This window comes from Odocoileus virginianus, chromosome 10 (genome assembly GCF_023699985.2).
Source record: "Odocoileus virginianus isolate 20LAN1187 ecotype Illinois chromosome 10, Ovbor_1.2, whole genome shotgun sequence".
NCBI classification, from domain to species: domain Eukaryota; kingdom Metazoa; phylum Chordata; class Mammalia; order Artiodactyla; family Cervidae; genus Odocoileus; species Odocoileus virginianus.
The window spans coordinates 40,908,565-40,932,722 of record NC_069683.1 but is presented as its reverse complement, the minus strand read 5'-3'; the positions used below and the strand labels follow the sequence as shown (position 1 = coordinate 40,932,722).

Below are 24,158 nucleotides of genomic sequence, written 5' to 3'. Positions count from 1 at the left end.
ACGCCGGGCTTGAGAGGTGGCCGACTGGGGTCCCCGGAGTCCCTCTCTGGTCTGGGGCTGCACAGAGAGACGTTCTGAGCCTGCTGGGCACTATACCCCCGGAGCCGGACTCATCCGCAGCTACTCTAGTTAGAGCCTCACGCGACCCACCTAAGCCCCGCCCACTACCTCAGGTAGGCCCTCCTCACCAGCCAATCCGGAAGAAGCCTTGGTGCGGAAGGCGGTGCTTTCCCGGCCGGAAGTGACGTCTATGCTTGGCTGGCCGCAGAGTCCGCCGAAGCTCTCGGCAGCGGCTGAAGCGACTGAGTGGAAAATGGCTCGGATTGTTGAGGCTGTGGCGCCTTGGGTTGTGGTGGAGGCAGAGGCTCAGGCAGCGTGAGGTGAGGAACAGTAGGTGCGGCGGGGGCCGGAACCGGGGACCCTGCTCTCCAAAGGCGCTGAAGGGCCCCTGGGGTCTCGGATGGGAGAGTCTCTTGCCGCGGCCCCAAGTCCCCCGGTTGTCCGCTTCTGACCCTCCATCCCGTACTCTTGGCGCTGCCCCAGTCCGACTCACCTCTCCCTGGGCCTTGCTTCCATCCCGGCCGTTGCCAGCTTCCCCTCCGAAGGTGCCCGCATCCCACCATGACCTTCTTGTCAGGGGTGGTGGGTGGGGGGCTCCTGGAAGTTAGTATTGTCCGAAAGGGCGAGGGGAAGCCACCCCCTTGTTCTCGGGACCCGGCCGGAGCCTCGGTGGCGGGTCCTATTCTCTGGTCGAATTGTTGAATTCTGCCGAGTGCGGGTGTTGCACTTCTCAGTTGTGAATCGTCCCCCGCCCCCTCCCCGCTTCTTTTCGCCTCCTTGTCCCATCTCCGGCTTTGGGGGCTACAGATCCTTTTTCTTCTCCACACCCCCCTCCCCGGTTGCTTTTTTTTTTTTTTTTTTTGCCGCGAATCCACTTGCTTCAGGAAGAAGTAGTATTTCTGTGTGTATTTAGCGCATCATCTTTCTGGGAGGGCGGTCAGATTAAAAATATTTGCTTAAGTCTTCCTAAGTGACGGAGGAACAATAATTGAAGGATAAAAGCGCTTGCTTATTTTCCTCGCTAGATGATTTGGCTTTAAAAACGAGATTCTGCAGCTTTGGAGTTTTTTTTTTGGGGGGGGGGCCGGTGGAGCAGGCGTTGAGGAGGGAAATGAGGAAGGAGAAAAATAAGTGAGGAGTAAAGTCTGGAGATAAGGAACCTGGAAGAGGGAGCCTGTGCTACTTCTTTCCCTCTGTTAGTCTGATGGAAGTTCAGGTTCTAAGTATATTTTTATTTTGAACAGTGGGTGTTGAATTGAGTGTAAAGTAGGAGACCTTTGTCTTTGAACAAGCTTATTTATTAAAGCAGTACCCTAAAATCTTTCCAGGTGGGTGTCAGGCAGAAAGATGCTGTTGGGAAAATTGTGTAACATTGGAGCAGCAAAGCCACAGATTAGAAGAGATTCAGAAAAAAGAAAGCTATTCTTAGAAGAGTGGTGGAGACTTATGAAAAGAAGGAAGGTCCAGGAACACTGGTTCCAGGCTAGACTTTGTACCTTTGCCTCCTTGGTTGGCTTGTGGTTAAGTTTCCACATAAGACGCCTCTCAGCAACTCTGCCGGGGCTGGGGCTGATGCTCTTATTCAGAGGAGCAAATTAGACCAAAGGTTGAGGTCTTTAGTTGAGGTCTGTATTGTTGAAGATAACTGCTTGTTTAATATTATGATAGTTTTTAAGTACTGAAAAGCATTTTGACTGGATTATTTAAATCAAACCTATTTCAAGAGTGATTTTACATAGATACAAAGCACATATAGAGCTGCTTCAAGTAATTTTGCCTAAATTAATAGATTCCAAACCAGTTTTTTCTTAGGAAAGTCTCTGTTGTGATTGTTTTGTATGCATGTCGCTTGCAGTTTTTCTTGGCAAGCAATATATGTACATTGTTTTCATCCATAGGTTTTACAGTTTTTTTCTGTTTCATGGGATATACAAGTTGGCATGCTTGCATTTAGGAATTCTAGAAACTATAACTTGATGTAATAATTAGTTGTATATTAAGCATATGAGTCATTGTTTCTTCCTTCTGCTGTAAATGATTCTAAAATTTTCAATTAATTGAAGATTGCTACATCAGTTCCCATGTCCAGGAATAGTTCTTTAATCTAGCCCAGTGTTTTTGCACTTAGTAAGCACATTCAGTAAATGAACTTATACCTAACCAAGAATGTTGAATTTCCCAAGAGTTCAGAGTTCTTATCAGAGCATCTGACCAAATTTTTCAGAGCAACAGGGTGAAGCAATTTTTTTTATGCTGTGTAACTTGTGTTTCTTTGATAGTATTAATTACCTATTTTATTGTATTTGCCATATTCCAAAAATAATTTTAAGGCATGTAAATTATAAAGGTGAATGTTTCAGTACAGTTCATTTACTTGATTTGTTAGCTGTACCTGACTAAGGCTAAAAGTCCATCTTATGGAAGATCTTGTTGTATCCAGAGGGCCTACAGGGTGCTTGACAGCAGTGGTTCTAGGAATAGAAAAACAAGTACTATCCTCAATAAGTTCTCTAGTCCATCTGGGGAGACAAACACAAACTATAACAGTATGATTATAATGGCATGTAAGGATGGTGGACCAAAATACTAAGAATGATGTGATTGTGATCACCTGACCTGAGAGATGGAGAGAGAATGAGTGCCTCTGATGAGGATGGAGGTGCTCAAATTGAGTCTTTTTTTTTTTTCTTCAAATTGAGTCTTAAAGGATGAATTCTTTTTATTAATGAGGGAAAGTTAGACGTTATCAGCGTCCAGACCCTGCTGAGATACTACCAAGCTGTTTAATACCTCTGGTATCTTGTTTCTTTCATGTTAGAGTTGGACTACATCTAAATCACTGCTGTTTAGTAGAAATATTAAATGAGAGCCACATATGTAAGATATTTTACATTTTCTTGGTAAATCTTTGAAATCTGGTGTTCATTATACACTTAGAACACATCTTACTTTGGACTAACTACTTGTCAAGTTCTGGTAGCTGTTGTGTTTATTGTTTAATTGGTAAGTCCTGCCCCGACTCTTTTGCGATCCTGTGGACTGTAGCCTGCCAGACTCCTCTGTCCATGGGATTTCCCAGGCAAGAATATTGGAGTGGGTTGCCATTTCCTTCCCCAGGGGCTCATCCCTACTCAGGGATTGAACCCGTGTCTCCTGCATTGGCAGGTGGATTCTTTACCATTGAGCCATCTGGGAAGCCCTGTTTGTGTTTAGCATATACCACACTGGACAACCAGTTTAAGAGTATAAAAATTCCGCTTTTCTGTCTTGGATTCTTGATTGAAAAGGAAAAACAACTCCTATGAGAATTGTATAAATGTAGTCATTTATATTTTCTACTCATTTTGATAGTATTCATACATGTCTTTAGATTGGAATTATACTTGAAAATGATTTGCTCTAGGATATCTTTCAGGTTGTTCATAGAGTTTTTGTTGGGACTAGAAGGAACTGTTTTCCCTGAATCTGGTGCAGTCACATTTTGAAATGTCTTTTGTGCTTTTATATACTTTGTATCTCTCTTGGTCTCTGCAGTCTGTTCTTTATAACAAGTGATGGATTCAAAACACAATGAGAGAATGTACATGGACGTTTTAGGCAGTTAAAATGGAGATTTGTACAGTTTTAAACAGCTTTTGGATTCCTTAAAAACATTAAAAATTTTTTTAATTTATTTATTTTTGGCTGTACTGGGTCTTTGTTGCTGTGCGGGCTTTTCTCTATTTGCAGCAAGTGGGAGCTACTCTCTAGTTTCTGTGCAAGGGCTCCTCATTGCGGTGGCCTCTTGTTGCTAAGCATGGGCTCTTAGGGTATGGAGGCTTCAGTAGTTGCATCCCTGGGTTCTAGAGCACAGCCTCAGTAGTGGCACACGGGCATGGTTGCTCTGCAGCATGTGGAGTCTTCCTGGACAAGGGATTGAACCTGCGTCTCCTGCATTGGCAGGTAGATTCCTTACCACTAAGCAGCCACCAGGGAAGCCCAGGATTTCGTACATTTTTAAATTCAACTATTTGGGTACAAAAGTGAATGGGGTCTTAAACCACTCTGGATTTTAATAGATTTGAAGACAATTACCTAGCAGAGTATTTATCTTTTCACCTTGAGAATGAATTCTGCTGCTGCTGCTGCTAAGTCGCTTCAGTCATGTCCGACTCTGTGCAACCCCATAGATGGCAGCCCACTAGGCTCCGCCACCCCTGGGATCCTCCAGGCAAGAACACTGGAGTGGGTTGCCATTTCCTTCTCCAGTGCATGAAAGTGAAAAGTGAAAGTGAAGTTGCTCAGTCGTGTTCCACTCTTCACGACCTCATGGACTGCAGCCTACCAGGCTCGTCTGTCCATGGGGTTTTCCAGGCAAGAGTACTGGAGTGGGTTGCCATTGCCTTCTCCATGAGAATGAATTAATATACTGTAAAATTGACAACCTTGTTGTTAAACACATAGCTTTCATTAGTCTTATAATACAAAAGTTACATTATTGATGAGTAAATGATGTACAACGCCGATTAATTTGTTGTGCATTGAGTTTGGTTTAAAAAAAAACATAGGCTTATTTTAGTCATGATAACTATGACTAACAATGATAAAGTAAATAACGTCCTTACATATGTGTTGATTGATGATTATAGAGCCTGTAATTCTCCCCCTCCACCAGCCTTATTCTCTGCAAAGTAAATAGGGCAGGTATTTTTTTCATTTTCTTGAAGAGGAAAATGAGACCCAGTGAATCTGTGACTTGTTTTTGATAATACATTAGAGATACCGCTTGAACATAGCAGTCTTACAATGATAAGCCTAGAGTTCTTTTCATTGCATCTCTTCTATGGTGCTCGAATGTTTAGATACAGCCTTTAACAGATTTTGGAGTGTATTGATGGGTACTTCCTGCTTTGAAGGAACTTATATTCCTTCAAGAGGAGACCAACTACAATACATATAGCAGAAAGTAGTTTAGTTATTAAAAAATTATTAATGGGAAAGAAAAATGTAAGGGATGGTATTGTTGTTTAGTCACTAAGTCATACCCAACACTTTTGTGACCCTACGGATTGCAGTCTGCCAGGCTCCTTTGTCCATGGGATTTCCCAGGCAAGAATACTGGAGTGGGTTACCACTGTGGTTTAGTTACACGTAAAATTGGGCTTCCCTCGTAGCTCAGTCGGTAAAGTCTGACTGCAGTGCAGGAGAACTTGCTTTGATCCCTGGGTTGGGAAGACCCCCTGGAGAAGGAAATGGCAACCCACTTGCCATGAACAGAGGAGCCTGGCGGGCTCCAGTCTGTGGGGTCGCAGGAGTTGGATGTGACTGAGCAACTAAGCACAGGCGCACACATTTAAAACAGATGAGAGTTATCTGGGCAAGGCTTTTTATTTTGAGCAAAGAATTTTGATTTTAAACTATTACTGTAGGAAGAAAGTGATGAAGTGTCAAGGACAGGGCTATTTCAGTGTTCAGGGAACAACTTGGGGAAAACTTAGATAAGAGAAGACATTTAGCTTTAAGGAAGGATTTGCATGGCTCATTTAAAAAGATAAAAGCAACACAGGTGAAGTAGGAGATGAGAATAAATAGACATCTGCAATAAATATTTAGAGGCCAGTGGTCAGAATTTTTATATTATTTGGATGATTCAGGAAATCTTAGCATGTGCTCTAAACTTGTGGCTTGAGTAGTGTGGAAGACATGGCTAAGAGTACGGAAAGACAGGTAGTTGACTAATGAGCAGCAGAGTAATTTGAGTTCCAATTGTGAAATCAGTAGGGATTTGATAAGAATTTTACTATGAGAAAAGAATAGGCAGTGTTCATAAAGAATTGGTTTGAAAATTTGCAGAATGGGAAATTCTAGTTGAAACAGGTAATTTTAAAAGTATTTTCCTATAAAACAACTGAAATTGACAATTTACTTTCAGAAAATGCTAAGAGAAACAGGAAGGTGTTAAGTATTGTTAAAGTTCTACTGTGGAGTGAGAGGAAAAAGCAGACAGTCCTTCTAGATAAAAGGGTGGGGAAAATGAGAAGAGACAATAGAAGGAAGTCAAAGATAAGGGTTACTTACCTTCTGTGAGGTGGGAAAAGAACTTGGATGTTGATGGGAGAGATACATCCCATTGTGCTTCCCTCGTAGCTCAGTTGGTATAGAATCTGACTGCAATGCAGGAGACCTGGGTTCGATCCCAGGGTTGGGAAGATTCCCTGGAGAAGAAAATGGCAACCCACTCTGGTATTCTTGCCTGGAGAATCCCATGGACAGAGGAGCCTGGCAGGCTACCATCTATGGGGTTGCAAGACTCAGACACGACTGAGCGACTAAGCACAAAGCATGAATACCTGTCTAATTAGGGAATGGGGGAATACTTTTTCAAATGTTTTATTTGCAGTTTTGGAAATTATGCAAAGCAGGTATACCCCCCACCCCAGCCCCCATAAACTCTGAAGGAGTTACCTGTAATCAAAACCATAGTGCTGTGAGTAGCCATAACCAGATTGATTTATTAAATAACTTTATATGTGTTCATAATGTAATTTATAGCTGTTCTGACTTTTCTTTTTTGTTCAGTGTGTACATGAATTGAGCAAAGCACTCTTGAGAATGTAGCCTGGTTTCATCTGACTAGATTGCATGATGTTATTTATCAGACTAGAATTCTGCCTATATTAAAATACATGACATAAGATTGTAGCTGTTCAGGTTTTTTTTAAAGACAGTTATTAATGTATAATTTACTTATAGTAAAACACATCTGTTTTGGGTGTACAATGCTATAAATTATAAGAAATAGTGATAGTATGTAACTGCCACTACCACAATTAAAATGTGAAATAATTGCATCACTTTAGAAAGTGTCCTTATGCCCTTTGTAAATTGGTCCCTCCCACTCACCCTTCAGTCTCTGGCAGCAACTGATTTTTCTTTTTCACTTCTATAGTTTTGCATTCCAAGAATACATATAAAGTTGGCATCATACTATACCTATAGCCTTCTGAATCTGGCTTCTTTTACTTAGCATGTTTTGAGATTCAATATACCCTTTCAGCAAAAAGCCAAATTTTTGTAACAGTTTTAGACTACAGAAAAATTGTTAAGATAGTACAGAGAATCCCAACAAACTCTGGACCTGGTTTCCCCTATTACTTTTTATGTAGGTACACTATATTTGCTAACTGTCAAGAACAAGATTCTAGAAATAAGTTTTTTGTCTGGAAGATGTGTGAAGGTTTCTGTCAAGATAACTAATAACTTTTTATTGTAAATTATATATACACCAGAATTTGTCATTTAACCATTTTTAAGTGTATATTTCAGTGACATTATATTTACGATGTTAATGCAACCATCACTACTGTCTATTTCCAAAGTTTATCATCACCCCAAACAGATACTCTACCGTTAAGCAATAACTACCTAGTCCTCTTCTTCCTAGCTCCTGGTAATTGCTAATCTACTTTTCTGTCTCTTTGACTTTACTTAATTGCCAGGATATGGAGGCAACCTCAACTGTCCATCAGCAGATGAATGGATAAAGATACTGTGTGTGTGTGTGTGTGTGTGTGTGTGTGTGTGTGTACACACCATGCAATACTACTTGGCCATAAAGAAGGAAATCTTGCCATTTGTAACAACATGGATAGACTTGGCAGATATTATGTTAAGTGAAATAAATCAGACAGAGAAAGACTTAAATATATCACTTAAATGTAGAATCTAAAAATGCAACAAACAATTGACTACAGCAAAAAAAGAAACAGACTCACAGATACAGAGAACAAATAAGTGGTGAAGGGCAACATGAGGGTAGAGGATTGAATGGTACAAACTATTATGTATAAAATAAGCTATAAGGATATATTGTACAATACAAGGAATATAGCCAATATTCTATAATAACTATAAATAGAGTATAACCTTTGAAAATTGTGGGGACTTCTCTGGTGGTCCAGTGGTTTGGACTCTGTATTGTTACTCCTGAGGGCTCGGGTTCAATCCCTAGTCAGGGAACTAAGATCCCACAGACCGCATGGATTTTTGGGCCAAAAAAATTAGGAAAAAAGCAAATTATGAATCACTGTATTGTATACCTGTAACTTACATAATATCATACATCAACTATACTTCAATTAAAAAAAAAGTGTTAAAATGTGGCTGCAACATTTTATATTCCTGTTTGCAAAGTATGAGGGTTTCAGTTTCTCTGTATCCTCGTCAATGCTTCTTTTCCTTTATTTATTTATTTATATTGAACTATAGTTGATTTACAATCTTGTTTTGACTTCAGGTGTATGTGGTTATCTTCCCTGGTGGCTTAGCAGTAAAGAATCTGCCTGCCAGCACAGGAGACGTGGATTTCATCCCTGGTTGGGGAACAGCCCCTGGAGAAGGAAATGGCTACCCACTCCAGTATTCTTACCTGGAAAAAAAATCTCATAAACAGAGAATCCTGGTGGGCTGCAGTCCATGGGGTTGCAAAGAGTCAAACGTGACTTAGCGACTAAATAACAGTGTACAGTTATACACACACACACACACACACACATTCTTCAGGTTCTCTTCCCTTATAGGTTATTAAAAAATATTGAGTGTAGTTCTCTGTGCTATATAAGTAGGTCTTGGTTGATTATCTATCCTTTTTAAAAATTATAGTCATTCTAGTAGGTGTGAAATGGTATCTGATGGTGGTTTTGCTTTGCATTTCCCTGATGAGTAATGATGTTGAGCATCTTTTCATGTGCTTATTGGCAGTAAGCAGCCTTTTTTTTTTTTTTTTTTTTTTGCCATACCTCGTAGACATTTGGGAGCTTAGTTCCCCAACCAGGGATCAAGCCTGTGCCCTGTGCAGTGGAAGGGTGGAATCTTAACCACTGGACCACCAGGGAAGTTCCTAAGCTACCTTTCAGGTAGCTGAACTAAGCTACCTTTGTTCTACTAATTGAACAGATGTAATGTATTTTTTAAATGCCTGTTATATATATTATATATGTATATAATATTATATGTATATTATTTTGATCCTGACAACACTATATCTGTGCTTTACATATGAGAAAACGAAGAAAAAGGCAGATTAAGTAAATTATTTAGGAATACACAGTTAATAAGAAGGAGGTGTGATATTTGAGCTTGGGTCTACTCAAAAAAAAATGCTAAAAAAAAATGCTACTTCATTTTTTCTTCTTCGTTATCACTTTTGTTTTATAAAACTAGTAATTTTCATGCATTTGATGTCATGTGAAAACAAGTTTTTGTTAGCCATAGAAATTGTCAGTTTGGGAGAAAAATTTCAGAAGTATTCATGTCATTTTCATTATTATTATTCCTTATTTGGGGGTTCTCAGTTGTATTTTTTCCTACCTTAAACCATGTTGGAAATGGAAGCATATACCATAACAACACAAAAAACTTACTGTTATTTGCCATGTTGGAATTGGGGTAATGTCAGAGTATATTTAATGATTCATGTTAAATGAATGAACAATAAAGTAGTCCAAAGTTCACTAATTATCTTCACAAAGCAGTACTACTGTTGGGATTCTGGGTTAGATTGAAAACTGCTTTGTCAGTAAAATGTCTTTGTACAGGACCTCTTGCTGTAACAGTATTTCCCTCTCTGTCCCCCTCCCAAACACATACAGTTATACACATATGCAGATACAGAAAGTTGTTCTGGGTGAATGCTCTGATTGTGAGTCTCTTATGTGTAGAATGCTGCTAAGGGGTGAAGGTGATATAATGACTGCTGGTGCTTATTAGACTCCAGTGTAGCTGTTGCTTTTTGTCAAAATGGAAGAATTAAGCGCTTTATTAGTTGCTTGTAATCTTTGGGCAAAGCATAATTGTAAGTGTGGTATAGAGGTTAAAGAATACAAGATCCAGGCTAAGGCCATACATCTTTAAACTTGTGGAGAACCTTGGGAAGACTCTTAGGTTTTCCCATGACTTCACTGTTTTCTTATGTCCAGGTTATGGCTCCAGTTTAATCTTTTCCCTCATTCCACTATTAAAAATATTATCCCCCATCTAAATCATTCTCTATCATGCTACTTTTTGCCTCCACTTTATTTACTGTTTAAACTTATTTTCATTTGTTTAAACGAAGCCGCTTATTTCCAGTGCTGTCATTCTAATTCAGGTTATTGCTAATTCTTTCCTATACCAGTTCAGTTGTTTGTTAATTGATATCCTGGTTTCTGTTTTTGTTTTTCTTACATCTGTTTTTTGCAGAGCAAACAGAGATCTTTGAGCAACGCAAATCAGATCACATGAATGTCTCTGCATAAAACACACCTTCAGCTTCTTATTATACCTAATAATTGAGTATACTGGTTTTCCCTTCCTTGGAGGTATATTAAGTTTAACTATAAAAGTTCATATTGGTAGATGGAAATTTTAGGTTTTTTTTTTTTTTTTTTTTTAGAAAAGATTGTTAGGTGGAGAGGAATTGAGCTTGATGGTTTAACTTATTCTTAATTTTATTAAAAAAATTTCACTAAAGATCTACAGAGTAAAATTAAGTTTGGTTGAAATGAAGAAGTTTGATTGTGGCATACCCTAAACCTAGAAATATAACTGTGCACATTTAACATATCTAAATTTGGAGAAAAATGATTAAATTGTACAAGAGAAATAATTATAGAAACCTCCCTGGTTTCTTTAGGAACAGGCTCTGTAGATAACTATATTGATTTGACAATGTTAGTAAAAACTGAAGCCATTTCTTTCAAGTAGTTTAATCTACAATACTTTGCAACCCTATTAGGTTAATTCTCTGGTATATTTTTATCCTATTTGGGCTTCACTTCTATTTGTTTGACTGATGACCTGCTTCACTTATAGAAAGTTCTTGGTCATTTTCTCTTCAGATATTTGTTCTGTTCAGTCTTTCCTCGCCTGGGACTCCAATTACATGTGAAGTGAAAGTTGCTCAGTTGTGTCCAACTTTTGCAACCCCATGGACTATAGTCTGCCAGGCTCACCTGTCCATGTAATTCTCCAGGCAAGAATACTGGAGAAGAGAACTGGGTAGCTATTCCCTTCTCCAAGGGCTCTTCCCAACCCAAGGATTGAACTCAGGTCTCCTGCATTACAGGCGGATTCTTTACTAGCTGAGGTACCAGGGAAGCCCCCAATTACATGTATGTTGTTTATTTATTTATTTCACTTTTCACTTTTTTTTTTCCACTTATTTTTATTCGTTGGAGGCTAACATTTATGTGAGACCATTTGAAATTGTTTGGTAGAATTCAGGCATGCTATTACCTCTCCTCCTCTTTTTTTCTCTTTTAGTTGGAATATTTTCTATTGATTCGTCTTTGAGTTTACCAGTCTTCTTTGTTGTTAAGTCTATCTAATTAATCCTTCATTTCTGATACATTTTTCTTTCCTGCTATATTTTTTGGGTTCCTCCTTTTTAAAAAAAAATAGTTTGTATTACTTCGCTGAAATTCTCCCCTGCTTCATGTGTATCATCTACCTTTTCTGGTAAATTTAGCATTTTCGTCCAGATTACTTTAAAAGTTCCCATTTGACAATTTCGACATTTGGGCCTATCTGTGTCTGCTTATTTTGACTGCCTCTTCCATGGGCCACATTTTCTTGTTTGTCTTGTAATCTTTGATTATATGCCAGACAGCTTATCTAAATTTGGATCCTGAAATTTATTACTTACTTAATATTTACCTCCAAAATACTCTTTATTCTGTCAGGCCACTAAAGTGATAGTCTGATTTATAAGTCAGAGGGGTCTGTGCTTTGTTGCAGCTTTTAATTTGATTCGGTTCACCACTGCATTGAAATAGTTTGGGGCAGAATCATAACTTTCTCTTTAGTAGAATTTGAGATCTGAGTATTGGCTTGATTCCAGAGATTGGTTTTGTAGCCTTGCTGCCAGCTTTTTAGGTTGCTGGAAGTCTCTTTGTTGTCTAGTCTTGCTTTCTGTGTTTCATTGGATCTCTGCTTTGTTTCCATCATCCCAGCCTCTGGAGGGCAGCTGTCTTAGAGTATGTAAAAGTCTGGGATGCCTTGGAGGGCTTTTTCTTAACTCTCTGCCATGTCCAGAGCCATCCGTAGCTGGAAACTTGGAGAGCTCTGATGGGTTTCTCCCTGCTCACCTCCCCAGTCCTTTTTGGCAAGTGGCTGCCTTGTACTTTAGGGAGGCCCACGCACCTCACCAGGGGAATCTCTTTCAGCTTTTCTGTCCTGCTTCCAGCTTTCAGTGTGCTACCTATGCATTTTAGTATTTAGTATTTTCCCCATGGGAAAGAGTTGATGAGTGGGTATAGACTTGTTCCATGTCTGGGGTTTCTTGTAATTCTTTATCTAGTACTTTAGACCACTCTGCCTTGCCTCTATCAATCCTCTGAATTCTAACCTGTCATGCTGGCCTCCATGTGATTGTTAGAAGTCTGGCATATTTCACTTTAATCCTGTCTACAGTGCATTCCTTCTCTCCCTATGTTCTCTACTCTCTGATGTCTTAAAACTATTTTTTTTAAGCATTTTTGGCTTGTTTTTCATTGTTGGGGTGAGAGTGACAGTCTCTTGCCACTTTGTGTATTCTAGTAAGAGAAAATTTATATTACATATTTATCACATTCATATTAAAATAGTAAAGCTTGAAATATCTAAAACTCTACCAAGGTTTAGATGAAAAGTGTTAGTCGCTCATCACATCTGACTCTTTGTGACCCGATGAACTGTAGCCCACCAGGCTCCTCTGTCCATGGGATTCTCCAGGCAAGAATGCTGGGTTGGGTTGCCACAGGCAGGTTTTTTACCATCTGAGTTTACTTTCTATCATTGGCTCTTCCCAGTCCTCCATTTTTAGGTATTCACTTAGTAATTCCTTACCTCTGTCACCTGTCTCCTAAGGTAACTCTTCCTTTCCAAGTCAGACCCATGCATCTATGCTTCTGATTCTCTTATTCATCTATACCCAGTATCTGAGCTAGTATTAATATTTATCTTCTATCTCTTGTGCCTTTCAGTCTTTGTGCCCTGAATCCTCTTCAACCTACCACATGTTGAAATCCCTTCCCATTTTCAACAGCCATTCCTGATACCTCCTCTTATCTAGCTAGTTCCCTTTCAAAGAATATGCCCTTTTTACGTGTAATTCCTTACGTTTTCAGTTTTTATGCCTGTCTAAATCACTAATGAGAATCTGAGAGTGGGAAATGAGGAGTGACTGCTAATGGGTAAGAGTTACACTGGGGGGTGATGAGAATGTTCTGAAGTCTGATAGTGGTGATGGTCACACAACTCTGAATATATAAAAAATAGCAGTGTGCTTTAAGTGGGTGAATTTTATAAGTTAATTACATATCAATAAAGTTGTTAAGATAATCCCAAATGAGGTCTTTTAGAGTTTTTTCAGTCTTCATCCTGTATTGATCTCTGTAGCTTCTCCGTTTTAGGACATCCTGTTCCCTTATTTTTCTGTTACCAGTCTTTACACCTATCTGTTATTTTCCTTTGACCTTTTATTTTTTGTTTAAGTATTTGTGGCCCTCATGATTTCCCTTTTTCTCTCTTCACTCTGTACATTATCTCTGTGCAGTCTCAATTACTTTCATGACTTCAGGCCTTTACTTTTACATAGATAACAACTAAAGGTCATCTCTAAATTGCTCTGTTGAGCCCAAGGCCAGTATTTTAAGTCAGCAAGCAGACATGAACTGTATATCCCACATGTACTTAAAATAATAATGTGTTTCAGTCTGTCTAAAAAGCATGTGGCTCTGAAGAACAGTTCTGAAAATGTGTACACATGATTTTCTTCCCTCAGAGAAAGAAATTCATGGTTTGTTATTTGGCATATTTGAGATGATTTCTAAGTACTTTAAATGAAAACAAATGCAACAAGAGTGGATTAAAAATCTTTCTCTTAGGTTAAAATGTTTGTTTTGAGTATATTTTTGTGTACTCTTGAGTATGTTACAGAATACCGAAGACACTCCCCACTGTAGAACTGCTTCCTGCTTGTTCCGAGACTGTTCTAGGTGCTTAGGGATACAAATACGAATCCAGCAGTTAAATTCCAGCTTCATGAAATTTATAGTCTAGTGGGGAAACATGGATAATAAAATAAGTAAAATATGCAGTATATTGGATGGTGCTATGTGCTAAGAAGAAAATTAGTAAACTGCATAGGCAGTTGAGTTAGAGAACATTGTGGTTATAACTAGGTTCTCAGGGAAGACTTTAATCATATGTTACTTTCTCAGTGGAAGACTTGAAGGAGGTGAAGAGGGAGCCATTCAGCTCCCCAGGGGAAAACAGTCCAGTCAGAGGAAACAAAGGAGCAGAAGCTCTGAGTGAGAAGCGTCTGCATTTGAGGAACAAGGAGACGAGTGTGACAGTAGCAGAGAGACGAAAGGGTGACTAGATTTTAGAGTGCCTTATCTTTTCTCTGAGTGAGATAGGAACAACTGCAAGTTCTCAGCATAGGGGTGAGAGGACCTTTTTCAGTATCATTCTGGGTGCTGTGTTGAGAATAGTGTGAAGGGGTAGGACAGAAGGGTGATGGAGACAGATTGGGAGGCTATTTTACTAATGCAGGCAAGAGATGACAGTTGGTCTAGCATGGTAGCAAGAATACAATGAAGACATGCCTGAATTCAGAAATACTTGAAAGTAGAGCCTTAAGCTTTTATACACATATCCATAACTATTTCATAGAGCCACTACCAAACATTACTGCCTTCCTGACATGCTATAATTGAATTAAGATTTTGTAGTTTAATTCAAATAAGCAAAATAAATATACTGGACTTGCATACAATCGTGAGGGTATACAGTCATCCCTCTCACTGATAGGAATATCTTACTATGTGTTTTTAAATGCAGTTAATATTTTTTAAGTGCATTGATCATGTTATGTGTGCAGTGCCTATGAAGTGAGTCACAGATGGTGAAAATTTGAGAAATCATATTTTATAGTTTGTTGTTTTCTTTTATGTCTTAACACTTTCCCCATATCCCTTAATGACTTAGGGCAGTGTCCTTAATTTAGCCTAATAGACTGGCAAATGAAAAAGGATGGTATAGCTGTTACTTGTATTTTTTTTTTTTTAATGGCATCACTAAAAAGGTGAACTTCTTGTGTTCACATAATTTGCTGTGTGGGGGTAAGGAAAAAAACTCACATGCAATTCGTAATGCAGATGTTCTTTATTTTTCACATGCCATATGTAATATAGAAAAGAAAGTTCAGTATTTTAAATATGTGGGAAGTGGATTCTTTTTTATTGTGAAATAACAGAAAAAAGTTCACAAATCGTATATGATTATTTAAGAAATAGTAATTGTAAAACAAACTCTTGTGTAACCAGTTGTGACTTTACAGACTAAAATACTGCTGGTATTCTGGAAGTCCCCCGTGTTCTTCTCCCTTATAAACCTCTCCCTCCTTCCATGAGTAACCTCTGTTCTAACTTTTGATAATTATTTCCTTTTCTTTGAGGTTACACTGTTACGTAAGCATTCTTAAACACTAGAGAGTGTAGTTTTTCATGTTTTTGAACTTTATATGAATGAAGTTTTTGTATTTTTGTCTCTCCCTTTGCCCCTCTGGTGGCTCAGATGGTAAACGATCAGGCCTGTAATGCAGGAGACCTGGGTTCAATCCCTGGGTTGAGAAGATACCCTGGAGAAGGGAATGGCAGTGCACTCCAGTATTCTTGCCTGGGATATCCCATGAACAGAGGAGCCTGGTAGGCTACAGTACATGGGATTGCAAAGAGTTAAGAGATGGCTGAGCTACTAACACTTTCACTTTGTTTAGCATTATTTTTCTAAGTTTTATCTTTTCTTTTTTTTTTTTAAGAGTTTGTTCTGAGGTCAGCTATACTGTCACTCTCACAGAAATCCTTCCCTCACACTTCTTACAGACTCTTGTGATATTGGCTACACTTGCCTTGGGTTTAATTCTGCTACTCCTTGAAGATAGGGACTGTAGTTCTCAGGTGCCTCTTCATATTATATCCATTGCACCTTGTACAATGCCTAGCAATGGTGGTGGTGAAGTAGCTAAGTCCTGTCTGACTCTTGCAATCCCATGAATTGTAGCCCACCAGGCTCTTCTCTTGGGATTTCCCAGGCTAGAGTACTGGAGTGGATTGCCATTTCCTTTTCAAGGGAATCTTCCCTAGCTAGGGATGGAACCCAGATCTCCTAAATTGCAGGTAACCTCCTGCTTTACAGGCAGATTCTTTACTAACTGATTCTGAGCCACCACAGAAGCCCTGATCCATTTTTTAATAGTTCTAATTCATTCTTTGGCACTGATGTACAGAATTCCGTTGAATGAATTACAATATAAAGAAAAGTAAATACTTGGTCTTTGTCCCTAGTTCCTGTCATGCAACTCCTAAAACTCTTGGAATCTCCAGACCATTTTCTTTTGTATACTAATAAGATGACTATTGTATGGGATCGCTGGATAATTTCTGAATGAGGGCTAGTTGCCTGGAAAACCAAGGTGTGACTGCTGGGTTGGAACTTCCAGCTCCACCCCCGACCTCTGGGGAAGGGACTCTCCACAGCTGGAAACCGAACTAATCAACGACCAGTGATTTTTATCAACAATGCCTATGTAATAAAATCTCTGTAAAAGCTCTATACAGACAGCAAAAACAAGATCAGGAACTGACTGTGGCTCAGATCATGAACTCCTTATTGCAAAATTCAGACTTAAATTGAAGAAAGTAGGGGGAGAAACCACTAGATCATTCAGATCTGACCTAAATCAAATCCCTTAAAATTATACAGTGGAAGTGACAAATAGATTCAAGGGATTAGATCTGATAGACAGAGTGCCTGATGAACTATGGACGGAAATTCATGACATTGTACAGGAGGCAGTGATCAAGACCATCCCCAAGAAAAAGAAATGCACAAAGGCAAAATAGTTGACTAAAGAGGCCTTACAAATAGCTGAGAAAACAAGAGAAGCTAAAGGAAAAGGAGAAAAGGAAAGATATACCCATCTGAATGCAGAGTTCCAAAGAATAGCAAGGAGAGATAAGAAAGCCTTCCTAAATGATCAGTGCGAAGAAATAGAGGAAAACAATAGAATGGGAAAGACTAGAGATCTCTTCAAGAAAATTAGAGATACCAAGGGAACATGTCATGCAGAGATGGGCACAATAAAGGACAGAAATGGTATGGACCTAACAGAAGCAGAAGATATTAAGAAGAGGTGGCAAGAATACACTGAACTATACAAAAAAGATCTTTATGACCCAGATAACCACAATGGTGTGATCACTCACCTAGAACCAGACACCTGGATTGCAAAGTCAAGTGGACTTTGGGAGGCATCACTATGAATAAAGCTAGTGGAGGTGATGGAAATCCAGCAGAGCTGTTTCAAATCCTAAAAGATGATGCTGTGAAAGTGCTGCACTCAGCATGCCAGCAACTTTGGAAAATTTTGCAGTGCCCACAGGACTGGAAAAGGTCAGTTTTCATTCCAATCCCAAAGAAAGGCAATGCCAAAGAATGTTCAAACTACCACACGGTTGCACACATCTCACATACTAGCAAAGTAATGCTCAAACTTCTCCAAGCGAGGCTTCAACAGTATGTGAACCATGAACTTCCAGATATTCAAGCTGGATTTAGGAAAGGCAGAGGAACCAGAGATGAAATTGCCAACATCCTTTGGATCATCGCAAAAGCAAGAGAGTTCCAGAGAAACATCTTCTTCTGTTTTATTGACTATGTCAAAGCCTTTGACTTTGTGGATCACAACAAACTGTGGAAAATTCTGAAAGAGATGGGAATAGTAGACCACCTAATCTGACTCCTGAGAAATCTGTATGCAAGTCAAGAAGCAACAGTTAGAACCAGACATGGAGCAACAGACAGGTTCCAAATTGGGAAAGGAGTATATCAAGGCTGTATATTGTCACCCTGATTATTTAACTAGTATGCAAAGTTCATCATGCAAAATGCTGGGCTGGATGAAGCACAAACCGAAATTAAGATGGCTGGGAGAAATATCAATAACCTCAGATATGCAGATGACACCACCCTAATGGCAGAATGTGAAGAGAACTAAACAGCCTTTTGATGAAAGTGAAAATAGGAGAGTGAAAAAGCTGACTTAAAACTGAGCATTCAGAAAATTAAGATGGCATCCAGTCCCATCACTTCATGGAAAATAGACGGGGAAATGATGGAAACAGTGAGAGACTGTTTTCTTGGGTTCCAGAATCACTGCAGATGGTGACTGCAGCCATGAAATTAAAAGATGCTTGCTCCTTTGAGGAAAAGCTATGACCGATCGAGACAGCATATTAAAAAGCAGAAACATTACTTTGCCGACAAAGGTCCATCTAATCAAGGCTATGGTTTTTCCAGTAGTCATGTATGGATGTGAGAGTTGGACTGTAAAGAAACCTGAGCACTGAAGAATTGATGCTCTTGAATGGTGGTGTTGGAGAAGACTCCTGAGAGTCCCTTGGACCCTTGGACTTCAAGGAGATCCAACTAGTCAATCCTAAAAGAAATCAGTCCTGAATATTCATTGGAAGGACTGATGCTAATGCTGAAGCTGAAGCTCCAATACTTTGGCCACCTGATGCAAAGAACCGACTCACTGGAAAAAGACCCTGATGCTCGGAAAGATTGAAGGCAGGAGGAGGAGGGGATGACAGAGGATGAGATGTTGGATGGCATCACCGGTTTGATGGACATGAGTTTGAGCAAGCTCTGGAAGTTGGTGATGGACAGGGAAGCCTGGTGTGCTGCAGTCCATGGGGTTGCAAAGAGTCGGACACGACTGAGTGACTTGCACTCAACTAAGAAGTTCTTAAAATGATGGGGTTCAGGGAGCTTCCAGGTTAGTGAGCACACTGAGGTGCTGGGGGGATGGTACCTCCAGAGAAACCATGGAACCTTCAAGCCCTTCCCTACCCCCATCGTTGTCCTATACATTTCTTCCGTTGGCTGTTCCTGTTTACTCCATAATAAACTGGTAATGGTAATAACTAAGCTGTTTTCCTGTGTTCTGTGAACCTTACTAGCAGTTTATCAAACCTGAGGTGGGATCCTGGGAACCCCTGATTTGAACCCAGGTTGAACAATAATGTGGGTAACCTCGGAATCCAGTACTTGAAACTGGCTCCTGCAGTGAGAGCAATCATCGTGGAACTACTGTGCCTGTAAACCTGTGGATTCTGACATTAACTCTGGGTAGGTGGTATCTGAATTGAATTGTAGAACAGCCCGTTGGTGTGTGGAGAGTTGGAGAACTCTTCAGAGTGGGAAAAAACCCCACATATTTGGTGTTTGGAGTGATGTGAGTAGAAACAGACCATGAACGTATTCTCTTTCATCCATGTTTGGATTGGTGAAAATAAGGGTGACTTTTTCCTGTTTGGGGCTATTATGGGCCATGTTATTTTAAAGTTCTTATGCATATATTTTGTGCACATATGTGTGAGTTACTCTAAAATATATACACTGGAATGTAATTGCTGGGCCTTAGAGTAAGGGTATCTTTAACTTTTCTATATGATCCATGTTTGTTAAACAACTGTACCAATTTACATTCGTCTAGCAAAGTATCTGTTTTCCCGGTTGTTTTACATTCTTGTTAGTATTATAAGATTTAAACTTTTCCCCCAGGGTTATGTATGTGTCATGGTATCTTACTGAGGTTTTAATATGCATTTCCGTGTTTACTCCTAAGATTTAACCTTTTTTTCATGTAATATTGGTTATTGGGTTTCTTTTTCATTAAGTTTTTGTCTTTGTCTTTGTTTTTCTTTTAGATCATCTGTTTTTCTTTTTAATTTGTAGGAGTTATTTAATCCAGGATTTGAATCCTTGGTTGCTCAGTCACTCAGTCGTTGTCCTACTGTTTGCCACCCCATGGACTATATAGCCCGCCAGGCTTCTCTGTCCCTGGAATTTTCCAGGCAAGAATACTGGAGTGGGTTGCCATTTCCTATTCCATTGAATCCTTTGGTTGCATGTTAAAAATATTTTCCTTTCTGTGGCTTGTTTTTATCATTCTCTCTTTTTTTTTTGAAATACAGTTGATTTATAATGTTGTATTAGTTTCAGGTGTACAGATCTCCTTGGTGTCTTGATGGGTGAAAGTCCTGGATTTGACTATAGTCTAATTTATTACTTTTTTCCTTGTGGTTTGTTCTCATATCTTACTTAAGAAAATTTTCCTTTCTCTGATTCTAAAAACTTTATAGTTTTTCCTTTCAAAGTTTGGTATTTGGCTTCCCTTGAGTTGATTTTTTGCTTAAGGAGTTCAGAAGGAGTCCATTTCATTTTTCCTCCTTTTATTCTTGTACCATTTATTGAAAAGACAGTCCTTTCTTGTGCTCTGAAATGTCTCTCTCTCTCTTTTTTTTTTTTTTAAAATCAGGCATCTGTGTATATGTGTCTGTTTCTGGGCTGTTAACATGATATTTAGATTTATCTCTTCCTGCATGAATACCATACTATCTTTAGTAAAATGAGCTTTGTAGTAAGTCTTTAATGGATAGCGCAAGTCCTTTCACTTTGTTCTTTTTCAAGAAAATCTTGGCTGTTTTGACTCTTTGGTTACTGTATAAATTTCAGAATCATCTTGTCAAATTTTATATTAACAGACTGCATTTTGATTGGGACTGCATTGAACCTGTAAATCTGTTTCAGGAGAAGTGGCATCTTTATAAATTGTCTTCAAATCTGTAAACATGGGGAAAATATCCACTACATTGAAATAGTCAATATTTGTCAGTAAACTTTTATAATTTTCCCTACAACTTGTGAATTACATATATTATTAGTGGGTTTCATGTGTGTGAACTTGTTAGTATAAATATTGCTTTTTTGAAAATTGCCTTTTCTAACCATTCCTTGTGGGTATATGGAAATATAATTAATTTCAATATCATTTCCAGCAACTTTGCTAAGCTCTGATGTGTAATTCTATTAGTTATCTGCATATTCTTTGGATTTTTTGCTCTATCAGAAAATGGTACTTTGTTTCTTCCTCTTTGATCCTGTCATGTTTCTTTTTCTTGCCTTTCTATGCTGTCTCAGTTCAGTTCAGTTGTTCATTAAGTTTTCACCTTTCTACTTTTCTAGCATCATTTAAAACTATAATTTTTCCTTTACCTGCTGTTACATGTACCTAACAAGCTTTGGTATGATGAATTTTTTTCCCTCTGTGTTTGTTATCAGTTTGGTATAAAATTAGGTTTAGTTAAAATTGTTATTACCTCAACATGAGTAAGGGTAAGTGTCTTTACTTTTTTATGACCAGCCTATTCAAACTTTTTGTACATTTTCCTATAAGGTTGTTTTTCTTTATGGGCTTTATGTTATGAAAGTAGTTCTTTCTGTGTGATATAAGTAGCAAATATTTTTCCCCAGTTTGTTCTTTCATTGACATTCGTAATGGGTATGTTATTTTTATGTAACTTTTCAGCACCTAGAACAGTGCCTGGTGCATAACATACACCTAGTGAATATTTATTGAAAAGATGAATAAATTCAGTGGTGCTTAAATGACAAAAGTTATCTTTTAAAATATATATTTGAATATTCTCTCATGACTTCTAGGTTTTTTAATCTATTACTAACAGCAGCCTTTCTTATGTTGATGTTATGTAGGAATTCGGTGTTTCTTCAGTTTTATGATTCTACGTTTCAAGTTTTTTTTTTTAAGATTTATTTATTTTTATTTTTTTGGCTGTTGTGGGTCTTTGTAGCAGCATGTGGGCTTTCTCTGGTTGTGGCAGGCGGAGGCTGCTCTTCCTTGCTGTGTGTGCACTTCCCGTTGCAGTGGCTTCTCGTTGCAGCGCCTAGGCGATAGGCACTGCAACTGCTGACGCGTGTGGGCTCAGGAGTTGTGGCACACAGGCTTTCTTGCTCCCTGGTGTGTGGGATCTTCCCAGATCAGGGATCAAACCCAGGGTCCCTTGTGTTGCAAGGTTGATTCTTAACCACTGGACCACCAGGGAAGCCCCCTGTGATTCTTTTTTTTTTAAACAGTTAAATATTTAATCTTTTTGTAATTTATCCTGTGTGATCAGTTGTGAACATGTTTCTGTATGAAATGTTAAGTTTTCTAATTGTAAGAGGCTAATTGGAAATTATATACTTTAAAAATAGAAAAGTTGCAAAGGATGATAAGGTAGTCCTTAGTAAAACATCCCATTTATATTTTTCATATTGATTATATATTGGAATAATAATATTCTGGATATGATGGATTAAACAGTTTATTAAAATTAATTTCACCTTTCTTTTAATTAATGTAGCAATAAAAATTTTAAATTCCGTATGTGACTTGCATTCTATTTGTGTTGAACTGTGGTACTCCATCCAACCTTATCCAACCCCTGAACATTGTGTTGCATTTTTTTTTTTGTCTTTGACAGATTTGTATAGTGCCTAGTACCAAAGTACTTGATTTTTTATTATGAGATTTATTTTCCCCTCCATGAATCAATTAGATAGAAGAATATTTTTTTTTCATAATATATGTTATTGAAGTTCAGTTCACTTGCAGTGTTTCAGCAAGGTGATTTGGTTATACATATGCATATGTATTATTTTTCATTATAGGTTATTACAAGATGGTGACTATAGTTCCCTGTGCTATGCAGTAAATCATTGTTGCTTGTTGCATATTTATTTTTTAATTAGAAATCTAGCATTCTATTTATACTAAGTGAAATGGAGTCAAAATTTTTTATTTAGGCAAAAAATTGCAAGTTTTCTGAGGTATATATTATACATACTGTTTATATGTATGTATATAAAAGCTTTACTACACTTGATAAAGGCTTGAGAAAGAGCGTTAAAAGAAAGAGATGGAAGAATTGGAAAACATAAACTAAATGAAACCAGAGCACTGAACATGAAAAAGAAAAAGTGAAACAAACTAGATAAAAGTAAAAGATCATCATATAGCCCAGTTCTTTTTAAACATAACTGTTCATTGAAAGATATCTGGAGCTTTGGAGAAGAAAAAAGTGGTATCTGGGCATTTGTATTTTTCAAAAAATTCCAAGGTAATTCTGATATATCTGGTGTATTTTAAAAAGCATGAGACAAGTGCTTGGGCCTGGTGCACTGGGAAGACCCAGAGGAATCGGGTGGAGAGGGAGGTGGGAGGGGGGATCGGGATGGGGAATGCATGTAAATCCATGGCTGATTCATGTCAATGTATGACAAAAACCACTACAATATTGTAAAGTAATTAGCCTCCAACTAATAACAATAAATGAAAAAAAAAGTGATTACAGTTTTTTTCTATTAAATGGTAGTTTTGTTAACAGAATTCTGTTATTTTTCTGTTGACCAATCATTATACAACGGTATTAAGTGAGTAATAGTTGCATACTCACAATAGTAAAAGATGTTTATTAGTTTTCACAATCAATAGCCAGACAAAAAATAAAAAGGTAATTACAATTGCAAGCCATAATGGGGGCTTGATTAACCTAACAATATAAAATAATTACATACAATTTGGGGCGGGGGTCAAGCAGAGTGATGTGCTAAGTGGAGGTGCATACATGCACATATTTTCATCCATCCAGCCAGTCTGTGTCCTTTGGTTGGTGCATTTAATCCATTTACATTTAAGGTAATTATCGATATATATGCTCTTGTTACCATTTTTTTTTTAACTGTTCAGGGTTTATTTTCTGTAGGTCTTTTCCTTGTCTTGTGTTTCCTACCTTGAGAAGTTCCTTTAGCATTTGTTGTAAATCTTGTCTGGTAGTGCTGAATTCTCTAAACTTTTGCTTGTCTGGAAGGCTTTTAATCAAATCTGAATGAGAGTCTTAACTGGGTAGAGTATTCTTGGTTGTAGGTTCTTCCTTTTCATTACTTTAAGTACATCATGCCATTCCCTTCTGGCTTGCGGAGTTTCTGTTGAGAGATCCGCTGAACCTTAACGGGAGTTCCCTTTTATGTTATTTGTCATTTTTCCCTTGTTGCTTTTAATGTTTTATCTTTGTCTTTAATTTTTGTCAGTTTGATTACTGTGTGTCTTGGTGTGTTCCTCTTTGGGTTTACCCTGCCTGAGACTCTGTGCTTCCTGGATTTGGTTGACTTTCCTTTCTCGTGTTAGGAAA

General features: G+C 38.3%; 1 protein-coding gene across 1 annotated transcript in view; it reads left to right on the top strand.

The window, feature by feature from the left end:
- The first annotated feature begins 292 nt into the window (after positions 1 to 292).
- PIK3C2A (phosphatidylinositol-4-phosphate 3-kinase catalytic subunit type 2 alpha) overlaps positions 293 to 24,158 on the top strand; it is a 103,450-nt gene continuing 79,584 nt past the window's right edge. Inside the window, exon 1 of the mRNA XM_020904685.2 lies at positions 293 to 380. The gene's annotated coding sequence lies outside the window, so the exon portion shown is untranslated. The remainder of the gene's footprint in view (positions 381 to 24,158) is intronic.